We start from the raw sequence: 18,584 nt of genomic DNA, 5'->3' as shown, positions 1-18,584 counted from the left end.
ACTAGAAGTCAAGTTATTATTTGTTTTTCCTAAAACTTGAATAGGGGACAAGACTTCTTTCAGGTAATGTAGTATCTTGCAAAATATCTAGTAAAATATTGTGTACTGTCATCATAACAAAGATAAATTAACTTAGTTATTAGAAAGTAGCAATTACAACTATTATAGAAATACGTCTCTATTAAACACCACTTGGGAAATATAAAAAATAAATTAATTACAGGATGGCTAATAATTTTGACTTCAAATGCACTTCACTGAAGTACCTGTTCTATTTTAATAAATTTTGCCTAAAATACCTCCTTTTTCTGCCATTTTTGGTTGACACATTAATCAATTTGTGTAACACAATAAATAAAGTCTAAATAACTATAAAGCTACTTAAAGGGCTTGAGGCAAATTATTCATTCATTTTCTTTTCGGCTTAGTCCCTTTATTACTCGGGGGTCGCCACAGTGGAATGAACCGCCAACTTATCCAGCCAATGTTTTACGCAGCAGATGCCCTTCCAGCTGCAACCCATCACCGGGAAACATCCATGCACACTCATTCACACACATACACAGACGATTTAGATTACCCAATTCACCTATACCACATGTTTTTGGACCTGTGGGGGAAACCAGAGTACCCGGAGCAAACCCATGCGAACATTGGGAGAACAAACTCCACACAGAAACTCCAACTGACCCAGTCGGGGCTTGGGGGACTGATTGCGGTAAATGATTTAAGTTGACTCAAAGGAATACATTCACTAGAGTTTAATCAACTTAACCATTTACCGTACATTTACCAATAATAATCGATTTCCTTAAACTACAAAAAAACAAACATATAAAGATAGATTTTATTTACATTTAAAGTTTTTTTGTTTGCAAAGAACTGCTGCTCGCTGGATTTTTTTTTTTTCTCTTTTTCAGACCATTCTCTGTAAACCCTAGAGATGGTTGTACATAAAAATCCCTGTAGATTATCAGTTTCTGAAATACTCAGACCAGCCCGTCTGGCACCAACAACCATGCCACATTCAAAGTCACTTAAATCACCTTTTTTTCCCCATTCTGATGCTCGGTTTGAACTGCAGCAGATCGTTTTGACCATGTCTACATGCCTAAATGCATTGAGTTGCTGCCATGTAATTGGCTGATTAGAAATTAAAGCTAACAAGCGTTTGGACAGGTGTACCTAAAAAAGTGGCCGGCAAGTATATTTACATTTACATTTACATTTAGTCATTTAGCAGACGCTTTTATCCAAAGCGACTTACAAATGAGGACAAGGAAGCAATTTACACAACCAAGAGCAACAATGAATAAGTGCTATAAGCAAGTTTCAGGTCTGTAAAGTCTAAGAAGGGAAGTATTAGTAGGATTAGTTTTTTTTGTACAGTTAGTGTGATATTCAGAGAGGCAATTACAGATTAGGAAGTGTAGTGGAGACTAAATAGTTGAGTTTTTAGTCGTTTCTTGAAAGTAGCGAGTGACTGCTGTTCTGATGCAGTTAGGGAGTTCATTCCACCAACTGGGCAGATTGAGCGTGAGCGTTCGCGAAAGTGATTTCTTCCCCCTTTGGGATGGAACCACGAGGTGACGTTCATTCACAGAACGCAAGTTTCTGGAGGGCACATAGATCTGCAGAAGCGAGAGCAGATAAGAAGGAGCAAGGCCAGAAGTCACTTTGTAGGCAAACATCAGAGCTTTGAATTTGATGCGAGCAGCAACTGGCAGCCAGTGCAAACGGAGTAGCAGCGGAGTGACATGTGCTCGTTTAGGTTCATTGAAGACCACTCGTGCTGCTGCATTCTGAAGCAGTTGAAGAGGCTTGATAGAGTTAGCTGGAAGCCCAGCTAGTAGATATATATACGTTTATTTTCGGAATGACATCCGTGCATAAAACATATTCCAGAATATTTGGTGGTTCACTCCACTGTGGTGATCCCTGATAAATCATGGACTAAGCTGAAAGAAAATATATTAATTATTAGTACACATCACTTGTACTTATTGGTTTCTCAAATGATTTGCCAGAATCAGCTTCCTCAAACGGTTTGTGTTAACCTAACTTGTCGTATTTTTTAACAGTGTGTAGACTTGCTTGTGATGATATGCTTTTAAAAGAGAAAGACATTTTGAAAGTTTTCCAGTCCCTGTAATGTTTCCAGTAACCGTCACTAAACTCAGGAGACCAAATCCACCCCTTTCCATCACAATAATGCCACACTGTCAGCCGTGAAAATCCCAATTTGGTAATGCGAAAGTTTCTCGGTTTGAAAACCATCGGTGTGTTCAACCCTGTCTGAAAAGTTGTAGGAGTTTATGAGGAATAAGCATGACACACAGGGAAGCTTTAGGGACATTATTGTGCTTATTTATATCTCTATTGAGTTGTGCATGGTGTTTCAGCATCATTGCTCCAGTCTTCACTGTCACATGATCTGCTCCATATTTATGTGCAAACATTTTATTTTCAGAAGTATTTGATGAATAGAAATGTCAAAATAACTAAATATATATTATCTTAGTCTGTGTTGAGGAAAGATACTTTAGAAAGTAATGCAACCCTAACCCAAAAAGTAACGTAGTAGTTACATTACTTAGTTACTTTTTGTAGTAAGTAATGCGTTACATTACTTTTGTGTTATTTTTTTACCTGTCTTTTACCTTATGTTACCTGGCTGAGGCTTGTCCTCATTCAGATCTTGCTTTTTTTTTCTTTCTTTTTGTAATATAGTTGTTCAATTAACAATGCACTGTATACCCTACATCTTCATTTACCTTTAACAACACAAAATGACAAATAAACAAATGATAATTTAGGAGAATGCCGTATATAAATATTTTTGAAAGTTTAAAGCAATGTGTTTGCTGCTTTTGTACTTTTTGTCGACAGTCCCTTTTCCTTTTCTTCGATGCATTCAAAATAATGAACACATTCTTTCATTGACTGCATGATTCATTGTGACTACTTTGATTTTTTTAATTTACCAATTTATTTTTTTAAAAGCTCATTAATTAAACTAAAAAAGTAACTCAAATATTATTACTTTTTAAAGTAATGTGTTACTTTACTCATTACTTAGAAAAGTAGTATTATTATGTAACTCACGTTACTTGACGTAACTAACGTAATGTATTACGCCCAACACGTTACAGTATATTTATAACATTAATAAATGCCACTATGTAATAATGTAAAATGTATTGCAATCAATCAATCAATCAATCAATCAATTAATCAACTAATTAAATAAATAAATAAATAAAACAAACTAAATAAAATACAAATATTTGAATGAACGAATGAATGAATGAATTAATTTATTTATTTATTTACAACTTTTTGTTAAATAAACATCAAAAAACTCTGTGCTGTGACATGGAAAAACTTTTTACATGTTTTTAGAGCCACCTAATATATAAAAATAAATATAATATTGTGTTTATTATCATGTTATAATATACCGATTTTTTGACTTTGCATTTGTTGAACTGAACAATAGTTTTAAAGCATTTATAAATCAGTCACTCCTAGGGCTGGGCGATATAGCAAACATGCAATCTTGATAATTAAAGTTACAAAACAAAAATATGAAAGTCCATTAAATGGCAAAACATTTTCAGCCGATACATTTTCGATGGCCGGAAATTCAGTATATCTCTACTATCAACACAGCTTTAGATTCCCATTATTGCACATTTCTGCTGTGTGATTGGCTCTTAGCTCAATTTAGAGCAAAAAAAGTTTGTAGGTTATCATTGTTATTGATATAACTTTTTAGCGCTGTTCAATATAATATCGAATATCATCCCATCCCTAGTCCCCCTTCATTCCTATGCACAGTATCCCAAAGAAATGTTCCAACACGATCTTGTTTGTGCATGTCGATGCTCAACCTTATCGATTTGTGCTTTAAATATCAATAATCTGTTGTCTTTAATCCTTTTCACTTTTCACATCTCAGAATACATTTTGCCAACCAAATCGACAACCTCTATTCACTCAAAGCATAAATGGCTTTACTATTCAAATACTGACTGTTTTTTCTGTTATTGAAAGGCAGACCCGAGGGGAAATTTAAACTTTATGTCTAAGTCAATTAAATATAAAGAGAACAATTACTAAACACAAATGCACAATGCAGAGCCCTTTTGTTCCCTTGAGATTGGTTTTCTTCAGTGAGAGTTATTATTCGGCACCTTCGGAGATTTACAGTTCTTTATGCTTTTCCTTCTTTCTTCCCTAACATAATTCATTTAATTCCTTGACTATCTTTCCGTTCTCTCTCCTGGAGAGGCAAGGTAGCGACGCGGCTCAGTGTGGAGCAATGACAGAGTCAGCGGGTGTATTTTGGCATGAGTGTGGATTACAGGTCCAATCCATACCGTAGCTGCTTAATACTCCGTCACATTATGAAAATCCCCTTGCTTTTAACACGCGGCTGCTGCTTGTCTCTGCTGATTTATATGCCCTATTACAACAGCGCAAAGAAGAACTTTTCACTTTGGCTTCAGTCTTTTTTTTTTCACAGACTCTCTGTAAGACGTGTAATGAGTCTCGTGCTGTTCAATAAATAACGCTCTATTGGTCTGAGCAGCCGTTTGCTGTCGATCTGGAATTGTTTTAATCAGCGAAGTGTCACTGTTGCCTATAAGCCACGACGGATGGGATGTGATCCAGAAATTTGGATTAAAAACTCCAGGATTGTATTTTACTGTAGTGCTGGATTTAGACATACTATCACTCAGGGAATCGATAGTTTGATTGTCACATCTTTCGCCAGCAAACCATGGTCAATGTGGTTGCTAATTATGCGCTTGCTGTAAAGCAAGAGCTCACAGACGATTAATGCTTACGTTCTTTTGGCACAGATGGTGTAGTAAAAAGTAATAATGCAGGAATGCTAAAAATCACTACTACATGATTATGCAATTAGATGTAGAGTGAGAGTTTTGGAAATCCTCATGTTGCTACAAACCTGTATGATAGTTTTGGTTACCACTCACTGTCACTGTATAGACAAATAAATAAATAAATAAATAAATAAATAAATAAATAAATAAATAAATAAATAAATAAAATTAATCAGTCAGAATGAGTCTTTAATTAACAACTCACAGATTCAATTTACCCAGTCAGAGTGACTCTACCTTTAATGACTCAATGATTAAAATGATTTGTTCAGAGTGAATCTTCAATTAACAACTCACTGACTCAATTTATCCAGTCAGAGAGACTCTACCTTTAATAACTTGATGATTGAAATGATTTGATTAAAATGAGTCTCCAGGTAACAGCTCATTGGTTCAATTGATTAATTGATTCCAGTCAGAGTGACTCTACCTTTAATGACTCACTGATAAAATTATTTGGTAACAATGAGTCTTCAGATAACTATTCACTGAGTGACTCTACTTTTAATAACTCGATGATTAAAATTATTTGCTAAGTGATTCTTCAATTGACAACTCACTGATTCAATTTATCCAGAGTGACTCTTTTAATGACTCAATGTTTAAAATATATTTTTAGAGTAATTATTCAGTTAACAATTAACTGATTCAACTTATCCAGTCAGAGTGACTCTTTCTTTAATGACTCGATTATTAAAATGATTCGTTCCGAGTAAGTCTTCAATAACATCACACTGATTCAATTTATCTAGTCAGAGTGACTCTGCTTTTAATAACTTAAATAACTTAAAATGATTTTGACTCGATGACTCTGAATAAAATTATTTGTTCAAAATGAGTCTTCAGTTAACAACTCACTGATCTATTTATTTTTTCTTCAGTTTTAAGAGTGAATCTACCTTAATGACTCAATAAATAAAATGATTTGATCAGAATGAGTCAGGTAATAAATCATTGGTTCATTTGATTCATTGATTTCCAGTCAGCGCGACTCTACCAGTAATGACTCACTGATTAAAATGATATGGTCACAGCGAGTATCCCGATGACAACCCACTGATTCAACTTACCAAGTCAAAATGGCTCTGCCTTTAATGACTCGATGATTAAAAGGATTTGTTCAGAGTGGTTTTTCAATTAACAACTCACTGATTCAACTTACATAGTTAGAGTGACTCTACCTTTAAGGACTCAATGATTAAAATGGTTCGTTCAGAGTGAGTCTTCAATTAACATCACACTGATTCAATTTATCTAGTAAGAGTGACTCTGCTTTTAATAACTTTAATAACTTAAAATGATTTTGACTCAATGACTCTGAAAAAAAATTATTGGTTCAAAATGAGTCTTCAGTTAACAACAACTCACTGATTCTTTTTTCTTTTTTCTTTAGTTTTCAGAGTGAATCTACCTCAATGACTCAATAAATAAAATGATTTGATCAGAATGAGTCTTCAGGTAATAAATTATTGGTTCATTTGATTCATTGATTTCCAGTCAGCGTGACTCTACCATTAATGACTCACTGATTAAAATTATATGGTCACAGCGAGTGTCCTGATAACAACCCACTGATTCAACTCACCAAGTCAAAGTGGATCTGCCTTTAATGAGAATGATGAAAATGATTTGTTCAGAGTGAGTCTTCAATTAACAACTCACTGATTCAATTTATCCAGTCAGAGAGACTCCACCATTAATGACTTTTTGATTAAAATGATTTGGTCAAAGCGAGTCTCCAACTCATGGGCATGCTTTAATGTGTCTATATGTCTATATTAGTGTAGTAATAGCTGAAGTCCTTTCACACTGTTTTACTAGTGAAATTTAAAACTGATGCTTAATCCTTTTACTGGAGCAGTATTTGATTAGGGGAACTGTACTTTTAAGTAGTTGATTTGGGTGCTTCATCCACTACTGCGAAAACCCATTTAATTAAATCAGTAAAGTGTCACTGTTCCCAATGAGCTGGTACAAAAGGGATGTGATCCAGAGCACTGGATTAAAAAAAAAAGTCCTGGAGTTTCTATTAAAGTCTAAATCTGGTGTAACCTGCAAATCTGTCTCTCAGGAACTTCGATTGTTGCATCTTTTGCCAGCAATCACGGTGGATGTGTCCGCTAATTGTGAGGTTCCTGTAAAGCAAGAGCGCAATGTGTCGCACCTCACGGACGAGCACGCAAGAGATAATAGTCACGCTCCTTTGCCACCGTTGCGGAAGCTGATGACAAAGCACAGGCGAAAAGTCAATATCAATTACCTCTCGTCTCTCAATACCAAACCACTGAGTCACTCAGCAACGTCAGACCAAACAACAGCTCAATTATTTCAAGCGTTTTCAATCACAGAGACACTCAGGCTCTTTTCAAAAGCTGTGTGCCGCTTGCTTAGTTGAGGAAATAAAAGTGAATCAATTAGCTCACAGTGAGGCTGACCTTATCTTTGCAGAGGGGAAAATCCTCAGCGCCTTTTACAAGTTCCTGGGTTAACAGAACTGAGTGGATCATGGAGTCGCCACTAAGTACAGGAGCTATGACACTATTTACTGAAGTTGCAACAAGTTTTTTTTTTGTTTTTTTTTTATTCAATAGTTGTTGGCAACTTGTGTACTCGTAGGTGTAACATGTCAGCTTGGCTCATTCAGTCAGATTTGTAAATTATGTTTTGCTGTTTAGTGTTTAGTTTTTATTTCAAGTGTTTATAATGTGAAGCAGCTTTCACTCAGAGTGCTTTCACACCTGCCTTATTCAGTTCGATTAAATCGCACTAGAGTTCGTTTTCCCTTTTGGTGCGGTTCATTTGGGCAGGTGAGAATGCAGCAATTGTACTCGAGTGCGCACCAAAAGCGGACCAAATAAGCGTACCGAGACCTGCTTGAAGAGGTGGTCTCGGTACGCTTTCAAACGAACCCTGGAGAGGTTCATTTGTGGTGAGAATATGATCCGTACTAAAACAGGTCCAAACGCAAAAAGTACTGCGCATTTTGGACTAATCCAGCTGCCGTAGGCCGATGCGCTGTGCATTATGGGATATGGAGGAAAAATCTTTGTTGACAGCGCTTTACCAACAGAGAGAGAGAGAGGGAAAAACATTAGCTGATGCATCGTTGGTAATATTTCCGCAAGATGTCCATGTCGCAGATTAGCTAAATTAATTCACGCATCCTCCTGAAATGACGTACAATGCATTAAAACAATGTTTTCCAGCCGCGGTTGCGCTTCATTCTCGAAATATGTAGTTTGTCTAAAGCAGGAATACAATCAGTCAGCACAGTCGTCCCTCCAGTGTAAAAGCGATATTTTGTGTCTTCCAGTTTTGTTTACTTGCAGGAGTTCAGTGGCATTTTCCCGCACGTGAATTCTGACCAATCAATAAGCAATTTAGGAAATATGTTCAACAACATCTGGCCAATGAGAGATGTGGATTTTGTCAGATGACTGCATTTTGGTTTGTTTCAACTGGTTCGGACCAAAGCCAGCAGTGTGATGTGAAAACTACCCAAAGATGGCAGAAAATGCAACAATGTATCATTTATTGCCCTTGGTCCGGACCAAATGAAGCAAACTACAGATGTGAAAGCACCCTCAAGCAATACAAATGTCTCTTTTTTAAATATATGTTCAAAAATACACTAGTGCGTGTCAATCAAGTTTCATCTTAAAACAAATGATTTAAAAAGATCAAGGAGCCTTGATTTGTAGACTATAACGTTTATTTCATATCATAAATATGCATTAGTACATGGTTATGTAATAAAATATCTCTGAGGCAATTCAAAAATTATTTTAAGGGAATAGTTCAGCCAAAAATTTTTCAGCTCCATGACAGTTTTGATTGCCACTGACTTACATTGTGTATAAAAAAAAATAAAAACACAAATTGTTTTGATGTGAAATGAAAGAAAATAAATGAAAACAGATTTGTCGTTTTTTTATAAACTACCCTTTAAGCAAGTTAAATTGAGATATATTGGGCTGGAGATAAATGGGTCAAAACAGATTAGTGGTATTTGCATCAAACTAAATGTCCAAGCATGATTTTATATACATGAAGAGCAAACTAAATGCAGATCAAACAACTTACTTCAATGTTTCAGATCATTTCAAGAATTCACTCTTAGCTGATGATTGATACTAAAGTGCATTAGGCATGCTGTCTCTGAAAAGAGCCCTGAGCTCAAAACATAGAAAGGAGTTTGAGCTCAGGTAGATCTGGAGAACTCTCCCGCTTATAAATGGCAGATTGTTAATTGCTATAGGGAAATATATTGCTGACTCATCTATAGTGCCAATTTGGTTTGGTCAATTCAATCATGTTGCATGTCTTTGGACAGTGGGAGGAAACCAAGTAAACCGGGGTGTGACGTTCTTGCTGTAACACTGCAATGCTAAACGCCATGCCACCCTGTCTAGAAAGAGAGGAGGAGTAGGGGTGGAAGGAAGGATTCTTTAAAACAAAGATACTGAGGTAAACATTTCTGGTTATTTACGGTGAGTTAGAAGTTGACTGATTGGTGGATCGTGTATTAGCTAATGCTGGGCCAGCTGTGTTCAATCATAAGCCACTCAAACTTAGTTTATAAATAAACCACACTTTTGTGAAGGTTAAATGTCAAAATATGACAGATTGTTAAGGGTTTACAAACTTATTGAAGTAATACAAATGACACTTTTTCTTCTAAAAAAACATTGAACTGTTGAAATGCATCCCAATCATCACAAATACTGCAGAATACTTATAGGAACCTGCATGGACCCACGATTCTCACATAAATTAGTCAAGTTTGGTGAAGGAAAAATCATGGTTTGGGGTTACATTCAGTATGGTGGCATGCGAGAGATCTGCAGAGTGCATATCAACATCCACAGCCTGAGGTATCAAGACATTTGTGCTGCCCATCACATTAGAAACCACAGCAGATGGCAAATTCTTCAGCAGGATAGTGCTCCTTCTCATATTTCAGCCTCCACATCAAAGTTCCTGAAAGCAAAGAAGGTCAAGGTGCTCTAGGATTGGCCAGGCCAATCACCAGAATGAATAATATTGAGCATGTCTGGGGTAAGATGAATCTTAATGAACTCTGAGAGTCCCAAAACTTGGATAGATGACAAGACTTTTGTCAGGTAGTGTATAGGTGAATATTGCATATTCCATATACCAGCATCCAACAAATAAGCAAGGGCGAATATCTATAAGACAAGAAGTAAAAGTAAGGAGTCCTGAAAAGTGTTTAGTAGTTTATTGCTGCCATTGTTTCAGTGAGCATGGGGAGAAAACACATAATCACAGATTCCATGGCATCTGCTGGAGTTGACTTTCCATCGCATAGTAATATATCATGCAGTCACACTACAAGATTATTCTAACAGTCGCCGGGGTTTTCTGTCAAATCATCAGGACAATAAAACAAAGCATGCCGATGAAACAATTCCTCAATATTTTGTCTCACTGATTCTTTTAGTCCAGGAGAAAATGCATGTTTTCCTCTTTCTTTTCTTTCCTTTTTCTCTCTGTTCAGCGGTTGTTTCCTTTCTGTGTGTTCTATCTAATTGACAGACCAACCGATGTGGAGATGTTTCATCCCTCTTTCTCTCCCTCTCTCCTCCATCTCCCTCCATTTCTCATCCCATCACTCTCTCAGACACCTGTGAAGGCTGCGGTTGAAAAAGCGAGCCGGAGAGACAGAGAACAGAGGAGCGCAGAAGACGGGGAAGAAAAAAAATCTCTTTTGCTCTGGCAGAGAACTCGGCTGGGCAGTGGACAAAGAAAGTAGGGCTGTGGAGATGGGAGCTCAGAAACGCTCTGTTCAGTTTTTTTTTTCTTCTAACAATGTGAGCTGTGGTGCTGATGTTCTCTCTCTTTGTGCCGTACTTCTCGATTTCAGTACAGGCTCTTACTGCACTTAACAAATTCCTGACTGTCCTGCTAGTCGTCTCTTCTCCCTAAAGTTGCTGTCGTATACTGTCTAGGGCCTGAAATGTGGCTTCCCAGCATACTATTTGCACTTCACATGAAATAAATCTCTGCTCCTCAAGTGAAACCATCCACTAAACGAGGACTATTGTGGACTAGATCATGTTTTAAAGTAGGGCTGCACATTATATCATTTCAGCATCAATATCGCAATGTGTTTGTCCGCAATAATTACATACACAATGTTGAGTTGGGGTTATAGTTGATCAGCAATTGAGAATACATGAGATTTGTGGAAAGTATAACCATAACAGGGAGAAACTTTATCATCTGCATGTGATTTAAAGGCATTTCAAGAGAGTTTAAAGCATCCGGACACAAAAATGAACAACATTTGTAACTTTAATAAAGAATAATTTTTACTAAATTCAGGTAATTTCTGTACCTGAATACTGTTTGACTCTTCAGAAACTCTTTCTTTGACCTTTTTTCTTTGCTTTTTTTACAACCGCGAGGGAGTGACAGATACAACTGCAGGTAAGATCCAATATGCAGGTTTATTCAGCGTCAGGCAAGCAGTGGTCATACAGGTGCAAACGGGTATATTAAGGCAGTCCTGAATCATAAACGGTGAACAGGCAAAAGGTCGAAAGGCAGGTGGCTAAGCAGGATAACAAGGATACAAGGCTAGGTTCAAACACGGAGAAACAAGACAGGGAGAAACGCGTTGTAATGTCACTGGAGTAGTAAATAAGACTCGTCAAACTGGATGGGTTCATGAGTGGCTTATAAATGGTGTGATATCAGTCTCTGACAAGGTGCAGCTGGTGAGTGCAATCAAGCTAGATTGCTAGCTGTGTGAGCAGGCGTGAGTGTCTGGGTGAAGTGCATGTATGAAAATGTAGTCCTGGTAAATGCGGAAGTGTAGTCCTGGTGTTCGTGTGAGAACCAGCGATCTCTGGAGAGCGATCGCTGGTTGTGTGACAGCTTTATTGTACAACCCCAAATCAGAAAAAGTTTGGACAGAATGTAAAAGAAGAAAGTAATGATTTCGAAATTTACTTTGACTATTTCGTTGCAGACAATATGAACACAAAATATTTCAAGTTTTGTCTGGTCAACTTAATTTCATAAATATACATGCTTTTCTGTCATTCAGACCAGCAACACATTCCAAAAAAAACAAACAAAAAAAAAACAACTGGGGCAGGAGCAACTTAGGGCCAGTTAAAACTGTTCTGTGTCAATAGAAAGCCCTATGTTAACAGTGTCCAGAAGAGCCTTCGACTTTTCTAGGCTCTGAGGCATCTTGGATGGACCATCACACAGTGGAATTCAGTATTTCAGATCATTTTTGGGAAAAATGGACATTGTGTGAACCATAAAGAAAAGGATCATACAGACTGTTACCAGGATCAACATATCACAATGTCAGATTTTTTTTCAACATCATGCGAGCCCTATTTTTTAAAGCTAGTTATTGGTTTAAAGACCCACTTTGGTCATTATGGATTTCTATGATAGTTAGAGCAAGACTAAGAAGTCTAATGGTTTAATCTTTCAGCTTGTTGTTTTGTCAAGGATGGATTTTTAAATTTTTTTATTTCTTTTTTTTTTACATTTGTATTCCCAAAATAAAATCATCCATTAATAAAAATGAATACACCTGTACGGCTAAGAACAGACTAAGGTTTCCAAAGTAATTCAAATAATTACAATAATGTGGAAAAGGTGCAATTTACTGAGCAAAGCAAGTAAAACAGCCTGTTCTTGCCAAATAAATTAGATTAATGTTGCTTGAATGCTTGTAGAATCATTTTATTTCTTTCAGAAGCTTCCAAAGAATGTTTTGTTTATATTAATAAATACTAGTTCAAGTAGTCCAATAAAAAAATGCATCTGAAACCAATATTAAATCAAAACTGTCATTCAGTAAAGGTAAAATGAATTCCAATTAATATAACATGCCAAAGTATTTACTGCATTTCAATGACACTTTCATTAAAATTTTTAAAATTAACACTCAATGTGTCAAGGAAGTGTCAAAACATGCTGTTGACGAGTCACCGTTTTATTTGATAATATTCATCTTTGTGTAGAAACCGATAAATCAACATGAACTGAAGCTAATCTGTGTTAACCTTCAGAATGCGTGGAGCGTTCATTAAACCTTATACTGTGTAGTTAATGTTATAGTCAGCCTGTGCAGTTATGTGAAGGATTTCTGATGTGTTTGATAATGCAGAGGTATTTTTGGACTTTCTGCTGGAAAAATAAATAAATAAACAAATAAATAAATAAATAAATAAATCTAGCAAAGCCTTGTCCCACTGCCTGTCTGCACCCAGAGCAATCACACTAATGTATTTCATTGTGTACAGCCTGCTGTACTAATGGCTGTGGACTGCAACATTTCAGCATTGCTGCCACTGGCTGTTGCGATGGGCTGATAGAAGTGGCTTGTGTCTAGATTTATATATATGTATGTTTGGCTGTGTTTGTGTGGCTCAGCTATGCTCTGACTGAACTGCTAGGCAGAAAGCCAGTCTAGGTCCAGCCAGATAGCCACTCTCCCGGTTAATCGGCATGGAGTCGATCCCATTCCATTAGGCCCCTTACGGTTTGCCATAACCAACGGGCGACTGGCATCAGCTTTAGAAACTGAGACCAACCGAGCCAAAACCCCAGCATGGGCACTGCCCCAAAACACACATACATATACATGACACATAAGCATACACAAGGTGCCAGCAGATCTCTGTTCACCTTAATACATTTCAGATGAAACTGAAAGTCAACACTATTTTTTCCTTTGTATTGGAGTACGCTTGCTTGGTTTTGTCTACAGAAAATCTAATCTGTATACAGAAGTCACGATTTGAACGTTTTTTTCAAAATTGTCCTTAAACAATAATGGATGCTGTTCAATAGTTATTGGAAAAATGTGACATTGCGATATTTTATTTTATTGTGATATATATTGTGATATAAACACAATTTCACCAGATGAATTAAATAGCTGTATTTGGAAAATCATTCATTTAGATGGTTTTGTAAAAGAGTGAAATATAATTATATTTTTATGTAATTTATATATATATATATATATATATATATATATATATATATATATATATATATTTATACAACAGTTCTGTCTGGTTCTCGAATCTGATTGGCAGATAGCCGTGATATATTTAAGTAATATCAGCACCCGTACAGCCTCTTTACCCTTTGTGTATTACTCCGTCCACATACAGCCAGCAAAAAGCAGACACTACAGATCTAAAGTTTAAAAGATGCTTGCTCAGCTGTTTAACTGTCAGCTTATGATTTGAATCCAACGCGGAAGAAAGTTGTTTCTCCTACATAAGGGTTTTTGAGACTCTCCATGTTGGATTTTTTTTTATATACACAATTATGCCATCAAGCTGTTGTATAAACGCAATATCACACTCGTAGCAATGCCATATGACTGTATATCGCCACTGGTTGGGGCACTAAAGCACTCAGCCTGCGGCCTCGTGCCAACGCATGCCTCCCACCAATGCCGATATACAGCCATATCGCACTGCTACGAGTGTGATATTGCTCATATATATATATATATATATATATATATGAAATTTTCTGGAGAAAGTCCTATTTGTTTTATTTCGTCTAGATAAAAAGCAGTTTTTAATTTTTTTCAAAAACATTTTTGGGACAAAATTATTAGCCCCTTTAAGCTAAGTTTTTCCCCAATAATCTACAGAACAAACCATCATTATACAACAACTTGCCTAATTACCATAACAAGCCTATGTCACTTTAAGCTGTATACAAGTGTCTTGAAAAATATCAAGTAAAATTTTATTTACTGTCATCATGTCAAAGAGAAAATAAATAAGTTTTTAGAAATAAGTTTTTAAAACTATTATGCTTAGAAATGTGCTGAAACAATCTTCCCTCCATTAAACAGAAATTGGGGGAATAAAATAAACAGAGGCGCTAATAATTCAGGGGGCTAACAATTTTGACTTCAACCGTATATATATATATATATATATATATATATATATATATATATATATATATATATATATATATATTAGTGGTGGGTTGTTATTGACGTTAACGTGCTGCGTAAACGAGGGGCTTTCATCTTGCAATAAAAAAATATCGCCATTAATCTATTCTCAAAATTGGGTTGGAATTTGGATCTATTCTACGCAAGCTATGATGACTTTCACCTTGATATTTTAGCGCGGATGTATTCCTGGCCGGTGAGCCGTCTGAGCAACACAAAATCAATGCATGATCATATTTTGCCTTTGTCTTTCATATAAGCCACTTCTAAAACCAAATAATCACCTAAGGGTCAAGTAATTATATGTTGTTCCTAAAACTTGGATGGGCGACAAGACTTTCGTCAGGTAATGTATTATCCATCACTAGTTTTAACTTTGATTAAACATTTTGAACCACTTGAAATGTTGACTACTGTTCTGTCTTAAATACAGTGTAAACACTAAGCAAATCACAGTTCAGCATTTCAGATTTACTTCAGAATCTGCTTTTGCCAGCATATGAACTACAACAAAATCTTTGAAAACAAATTAAATTTTGCTTTTAAAGAGCTTGATCTCTTAAAGCAGCAGTCAACAAAACTGCAGTGTGAGCTTATAATAAACACAACTGTGTTGTGTGTTGCTGCAGACACTAATTTAGTTATCCTTACAGCTATCATTTGTGGTGAGTGGGGGGCATAACAGTGTTTTTTTTTCTAATTGGTGTTACATAAATCTCTGTGTACTTTTGCAGAACTTGCATTCATTTATAACTACATTTTTAAGGCAGAAAAGCATGGCAGCCATCTGAACTGGCATGAATGCTGATTCAGGTGATTCTTTCCAAATGACAGCTCCTTGTCCAGTGTATTTCTGCTACAACACACACACACACACACACACACACACACACACACACACACACACACACACACACACACACACACACACACACACACACACACACACACACACACACACACTTCTGTTTTAGCTCACTGTGCTCAGCCGTCAGGAATGATGGCCGTTTCATTTGAGTGGGTTCACGATGTCAACTCACTTCATTCAGAGGATATACAAGGTGCGAGAAAGACAATCAATGCCAGTCTGCTTCTACACACACACACACAAACATGCGCAAACAAACAGCTACAACATCACATAACAATCAACTAAAACTGAGGCCTACGCAGTGAATGTGTAAAACAAACACAGACCTAATGATTGCTCCTGTCTGGGCTGTGGATGATGGCTAAAACTGCTTTATGAAGTCATGTTTGTTGGGAACTTCGGTGAAGGGAATAGCAGTATAGTTTGGGGTTAGAATGAGTGTCAAAAACATTCACCCTCATGTCACACAGTGTACCCGCTCACGCGCACACACACACTGCATGGACAAATTGCAGATGGCAAAGTTTTCTACACAGAAAGCAGTGTGTGTGTGTGTGTGTGTGAGCCGAGTGTGTTGTGAGGGGGTAATGGGAAAAGCTATTGGAGCGTTTCACTAGGCCTGTCTTGTCATGGCGGGTTTTTGCAGACACAGTCTGACTTCTCCTGACGGCCCTGGTATTTTTATATATTTATTTTTTGGCCATCTCTCACTGCATCTCCTGCTTGTACTTTTAGTTAAGTTTAGTTTGCCTCCCAATCACTACTGAGCCCGAGTCAAAGTTTCACATTTGTAAAATGGCTCCTTATAACAGGATTTGTGACCGTTAAAATGTTTTGCAGAGCTTGTTAATGTAGTTCTGCAGTCTGTTCACTCCAAACAAGCAGACCGAGACTGAGTTCACTTCCAGTCAAACTGTGGTGCAGTTCGATTGAAATATGATGCAACATAAATCAAAGATAGGAAGGAATAAAAAAGGGTCAAGATATGATCATAATAAATAATGCATGCATGGCTTTTCTTGACGCAGTCACCACATTGACCATTACTTCTCAATTAGGGCTGGGCTAGTTATTGTGTTATAATTACGTTAACGCATTAATTAATTAACACAGACTGTTCTGTTGTAGGGCGAGGCAGTGGCGCAGTAGGTAGTGCTGTCGCCTCACAGCAAGAAGGTCGCTGGGTCGAACCTCGGCTCAGTTGGCGTTTCTGTGTGGAGTTTGCATGTTCTCCCTGCCTTCGCGTGGGTTTCCTCTGGGTGCTCCAGTTTCCCCACAGTCCAAAGACATGCGGTACAGGTGAATTGGGTAGGCTAAATTGTCCGTAGTGTGTGAGTGTGTGTGGATGTTTCCCAGAGATGGGTTGCGGCTGGAAGGGCATCCGCTGTGTAAAAACTTGCTTGATAAGTTGGTGGTTCATTCCGATGTGGCGACCCCGGATTAATAAAGGGACTAAGCCGACAAGAAAATGAATGAATGAATGAATGAATTCTGTTGCACATTAATGCATGTTTTTATTATTTTTGTTATTTTTTAAGAATATTGCTCACCGATTTTTGAATGCACACACAGAAACAATGGGTCACAGAAGGGGTGAGATGTTGAAGATCACTATCTTGGGATGGACGCCATCATACTGTACATCTCAACCAATGAGAATGATTACAATGGGCCTCATGCTGGTTTCACATCAAGTGCAGAGCGTTTTAATGGGATGTTTTACACTTCAAGCTAATTTTCAACTTAAGTTTAATTACTTGAAAATGTGGCAATATTCGTCAGTTTTCATTGACTTGTTGATAATATAATCTACTCATGTAGAATAATTTTTCGTGTGAATGCAGTGTATTATAATACATAAACTGTATGCAGTGGTGCGGCACAGTGGGTGTACGTTCGCTTCACATAAAGAAGGTTGCTGGTTCAAGCCTTTTTGTGGTTTTGCTGGCTCAGTCGGCATTTCTGTGTGGAGTTTGCATGTTCTCCTTGTGTTGGTGTGGGTTTCCTCCGGGTGCTCCGGTTTCCCCCACAAGTCCAAACATATGGTACAGATGAATCGAGTAGGCTAAATTGTGTGTATGGATGTTTCCCTGTGATGGGTTGCAGCTGGAAGGGCATCCTCTGCATAAAAAAAACATATGTTGGATAAGTTGGTGGTTCATTCCGCTGTGGTGACCCCAGATTTATAAAGGGACTAAGCCAAAAAGAAAATGAATCAATGAATGTAGGCAGTGGCATTGCGCATTTCCGTGAAAGAAACTTTCTGAAGGGAATTAAATGTTTGTTATACTCAGGTGAATAAGGAGTAGTGAACTTTGCATAGAAAGCCTATGATTCTGAGCACAGTTTATGCATAATGCTCTCATCTATCGCGGTGGTTAAATGAGAAAAGTGTGGTGCAAGGACAAGAACTGAGAATCACAGATGTAATGATTTCTTAACTATGACTAAATGCCAATGGCAAATGTATTTCACTTTAGATTTAATTCCATTACATTAATGTTTAAATTAAAATTTACAAGATATTGTAAACTTTAATAAGGAAAGGGAAAACTGTTATTAAAAAAATGCTTTAGTTGTACTTTTTTCGAATATCAAAACTTTTAAAATTAATTGAATTTTGCATATATAATGTAAATAATTACAGATAAGTCATGTTTATTAAAAATAAATAAAATATTAATAATAGTAATAATAATAATAATAATAATAATAATAATAATACAAATTCATCAGCACTACTAGTGGATAAATAATAATAATAGTTAATATTAAAAAGGTTTATTTCATTTAGGTTTTAAGTTCCAGAGGAAAAATAGAG

General features: G+C 36.7%; 1 protein-coding gene across 2 annotated transcripts in view; it reads left to right on the top strand.

The window, feature by feature from the left end:
- The window catches only part of LOC147834029 (uncharacterized), a 1,152,336-nt gene that overhangs the window by 521,439 nt on the left and 612,313 nt on the right, over positions 1–18,584 (top strand). Inside the window, exon 4 of one of the 2 annotated variants that reach the window (XR_015507939.1) lies at positions 10,552–11,998. The exons of the other annotated variant lie outside the window; for it this stretch is intronic. The gene's annotated coding sequence lies outside the window, so the exon portion shown is untranslated. Of the gene's footprint in view, positions 1–10,551; positions 11,999–18,584 lie in introns of those variants that run through there. 2 annotated transcript variants of the gene reach the window in all.

The sequence above is a fragment of the Danio rerio genome, chromosome 14, assembly GCF_052040795.2.
Source record: "Danio rerio strain M-AB ecotype USA chromosome 14, GRCz13ab, whole genome shotgun sequence".
Taxonomy (NCBI): Eukaryota; Metazoa; Chordata; class Actinopteri; order Cypriniformes; family Danionidae; genus Danio; species Danio rerio.
The sequence above is the reverse complement of the archived record's forward strand: the minus strand, read 5'-3'. Positions and strand labels throughout refer to the sequence as shown.